This window comes from Heterocephalus glaber, unplaced genomic scaffold (assembly GCF_053883595.1).
Source record: "Heterocephalus glaber isolate CG9 unplaced genomic scaffold, H.glaber_assembly_v1.0 deba00001442, whole genome shotgun sequence".
In the NCBI taxonomy this organism is placed as follows: Eukaryota; Metazoa; Chordata; class Mammalia; order Rodentia; family Bathyergidae; genus Heterocephalus; species Heterocephalus glaber.
The window spans coordinates 56030128-56034450 of NW_028258296.1; the positions used below are offsets into that span (position 1 = coordinate 56030128).

The following is a 4323-nucleotide window of genomic DNA, read 5'->3' on the forward strand; positions in this document are numbered from 1 at the left end:
TGCAGCTTAACAATGTGACTCAAAAAGAAAGCTGTAGCACATGCAACTGCACTAACACACAAGCATAGAAATAAAAGGTAAAAGTACATTTGCTTTGTATTTACATCTGTAAATGTACAAATATAAAATTTACCAGATCTACCCTGTAGTGTAGTACTGCTTAGTTTCCAAATATAGTCACTCAAAATTCCCACAGAAACATCAAAAATATTTCAATTGCCAGGGATTTAGCTCAGTGGTTTCACCGCCTGCTATGCAAGCGCAAGGACCTGAGTTCAATCCCTGGTACTAAAAAAAAAAAGTTTGAGTCTACTTTACTGAACAGTAATGAATACTGTGTTCTAGAGCTATTAGAGCTAAAAATACTATTTTTTAAAAGTCATATAGTTTAGGGAATAAAAGCGTCATTCTGTTTCTTTTAATTCCATACAGGTATGTTTTTTAATTAAAGGGATCGATTATGTTAAAAAACTGATGTGTTAAATAGAAAGCAGTTCCAGAACCAAAGTTATTCTCTTGGTAGAGTGTCAAAATTTATAATATTTCCAAAGCTTTCTCATATTAATCGACTCAAATAATTTTAAACAGTGTAATCAAGGGAATCCTTATTTAACATCTGTTTACTCTACACTGGGCAGTTGGAAAGGACGGCTACCAGAGGCAAGTTCTCTAGGCTCTGACCTGACCCTTCAGTTGGTGCCCATGTTTAGTGTTAAACTGCTGACCACTAGGGATTGAAGGCATGGAGAGGCACAGAACCAGTACTTGGGTTGGGGAGAAGAAAGGTGAAGATTAAGTTGGAACATTTAGTTTCTCCTATAATCAAGTCCTACCTATACCATAATAAAGTCACCCAACTCCTGATTAGTTCTTCCCCTTCAGTAACTGGATAGTATACAGTGATTAGATACTGAAAAAAAATAAAGATAAACAATTGAAAATACATGAAGAAATAGAAACATGGAAATTTTCACAAGACCTTGGATCAAAAAAAATTACAAAAAGATCTCTTGAAAATAATCACTATTTGTGAGCTTATTGATACACACAGATCCTCGCTTTGTTTAAACTGTCATGTTTACTAATAAAATAGTAAACAAACCAACATTTTAAACAATTATATAAATTACTTGTTTCTTTCGTTAGCATCACTCTCCCGACAGTATACAAAAGTAACGCTACAGGAATATTCACCTAACCTGTTTCCATCTCTTGCAAAGTCCTGGGCCCTGGGAAGAGAATGGTCATCAATCTTCACTGTAGATATCCCCAGCAAAAGGCAGATGCACGTGGCTGCCAGTGACATTGGGCAATCGAGATAAATCTGGCAGGCTCTGGATCCGGGACCTGAGCTCTTTGTGCACCAGGGAAACTCTGGCTAACTTGCACTTGCTTGTATTCTTCCAATTTAAGCTTTTTCTCTGCAAAGGCTTCCTTTTGACAAGGAAGAAAATCTGCTAACATTCAAGTGAGTTGCTTCCCATCATCTATTTCTGCCGCCAATCTGCCATTGTAATCTGCCAGCAACATACAAGCATCCTCTACCATTTTAGAACGCTGTTCTCTAGATCCTTTATCTGTTAAGTGGCTTGCTTCTTTTTTTTTTTTTTTTTTTTTTTTTTTTTTTTTTTTTTTTGGTACTGGGGATCGAACTCGGGTCCTTTTGCTTGCAAGGCAGGCGGCGGAACCACTGAGCTAAATCCCCAGCCCATAAACCAAAGAAAGTTCTTTTTTTTGGTACCGGGGATCGAACTCGGGACTTCCCGCTTGCAAAGCAGGCGGCAGAACCACTGCTTTATCTGTTATTTTATCTAGTAGGGATACTTCTATACTTCTTGGACTTTAACAGGCAAAGAAGCTATCCTCTGATGAACTGCTGCATCACCTGAAGCTGCATTTTCTAGATCTTGTAATGCTCCAACGAGATCTAAAGTCTGTGGTGGTTCACTTGGAGACCCCAGAGAGGAACAATTATTCATCTTCATCTGCTTTTATTTGTTCGTAAGTTCGCTTCCTAGGCTTCTTATCACCACATAGAGCTTGCTTAAGTTGGTCTAATACATCATTTTCATAAACATCTTTCTTCCCAAATAGATTACACTCTTTCAAGGTGCTTCTTATAACTTTCATCAGTTTCACTTGAAACATGCTTAAAAGCCTCCACTATAACTGGTGCAAAATCTTTTGTAAACTCCGGCCCCTTCCTTTTGCTGTTTTGAGTGACATCATTGGCTAGGTAGAGAAAGGTAAGCTTTCTGTTGGGCTTGGCTTTTCGTGATGCTGGGCCGCGAGTGCTCGCGGTGATGGATGACCCTCAGGGACAAGGTCTGCTCGCTCTGCGGCGAGTTGCTCAACTCTGACAGCTTCTTTTCCAGCACCGCCTCGGAGAAGGCCGACATCCCTCCGAAAGAAAACACGTCCACGCCGTCCCACGCCGAAGGGCCAAGGGGAGGAGAATTTTGCCGCCCTCATCGCGGCCTGGTCCACTCACTCCCCAGGTATCGCTATTTCCCCGAAGCCGCTCTTCATATTTTTGGCAATCCCTGCCTCTCCTCTTTCTCTCCCGTCTCCTTTCCTCCTATTCCACTCACCTCCCCCAACTCCTTAGCCCTTTTGTCAGCGCCTGACTTTTTGCCTACAGAAGTGGAGGAAACACGTGTTCACCCTCCAGCTTGTTTCTGGCCTGCATCAGCCAACTGCAAATTAGGAAGTTTCCTGAATACCCCTTCTCCTCCGATGGCAGTGCACATTGTAAATGGCATTTCTTTCATTCGTCCATTTGTTTATTATTTTAGACATTCCATTCACATAGTAAGTTAGTATTAAAAGATAATGAATAGGCCGGGGATTTAGCTCAGTGATTTCGCCGCCTGCTGCAGAAGCGCAAGGACCCGAGTTCGATCCCCGGTGTAAAAAAAAAAAAAAAAAAAGAATATAAAGTGAAATTTGTAAAACATATATCCACAAAAATAAACGACTTGCTAGCAGCTTTGTAATAGTCCCCATACTGGAAGCAATTGAAATGTTTGTCAAGAGACAAATGCATAGACTGTGATAAATTCATTCAGCAAAACACTGCTCTGCAATAAAATGAGATGATTGAAATAGACATCATTATGAGTCTCAAAAATATCAAGAAAGGGCCGGGGATTTAGCTCAGTGGTTTCGTCACCTGCTGCGCAAACGCAAGTATCTGAATTTGATCCCTGGTACCAAAAAAAAAAAAAAAATCATGAAAGGGTACATGGTGTGTGATTCCATTGAAACAGATTTCTAGAAGAGGCAAAACTAATGCATAGTGACAGAAAGATAACAGGTTTCTCGGGATGGGGAATGATCAGAAGACTGCAAAGGGGAACAAGAGGGCATTTTGGAATAATACAGATGTACTTTTTCTTGAACTGGGCAGTGGTTCCAATGAACTCGTTTGTCAAAAGGCACCGAGCTGGAAATAGATACATTGTAACATTTAAAAATTAGACCTTTATAAGTTTGTGAACCAGACACTGTGGCACACACCTGTCATCCAAAGTACTCCAGAGGCTGAGGCAGGAGGATATTGAAGGCATCCAGGGGAATTAGGGACACCCTGTGTGAAAAATTTTTAAAAAGACAAAAGGTGGTAGCTTAGTGGTAGAAGGCTTTCCTAGCATGTGCAAGGCTCTGGGTTCCATGCACAACATCCTTACCCTCCCCCCTCCTCAAAAAGATTGTGAAGACTGGAAAGAAAATCACTCAAAATCTTGTCATTAATTTCTTAAATTTTTTAGCCCTTAGAGGGTTCTTTTTCAAAAGTAACTTTGAATGAATGTTCAGGAATTTGACGATTTTGTTTTTGTATCAGTTCCTTCTGTTATATACATGCACTATTAAATTGAATGCTTTAAAAACAGAAATGACTCCACAATTTTATAACAGTATTTAGGGCTAGGTGTGTAGCTTAGTAGAAGAGCAGTGTTCAACCCCCAGAAGGGAAACTATTTTATATACACCCTTCTGTCATGGAGACGACAGAGGAAAATGACTCATCAGTGCTTATCTGGTGTTATTTTTGAATTTAAGGTGTTTAAATTTATGACACATTTGCACTTTCCTGTATTGAGTTGTATCTAATGAGAATGAATAATTCTTGCAAAAATGCAAATAATTTAAAAATAGATAGGAAGAAAAGTCTATAAAATATTTATAGTAGCTAATCACACAGACGAGACAATGGATGAGTGGTTATTTTCTTCTTTATACATTTTTTCTATTTCTAATTTTTTTTGAGACAGAGTCTTACTGTGTAGTTCAGGCTGGCCTTGAACTCATTATGTAGCCCAG

At 39.4% G+C, this 4323-nt stretch overlaps 1 pseudogene; it reads right to left on the reverse strand.

Annotated features, from left to right (window-relative positions):
* Window positions 1-1142: 1142 nt before the first annotated feature.
* On the reverse strand, window positions 1143-2758 carry LOC101706655 (regulation of nuclear pre-mRNA domain-containing protein 1A-like; annotated as a pseudogene).
* Window positions 2759-4323: the final 1565 nt, after the last annotated feature.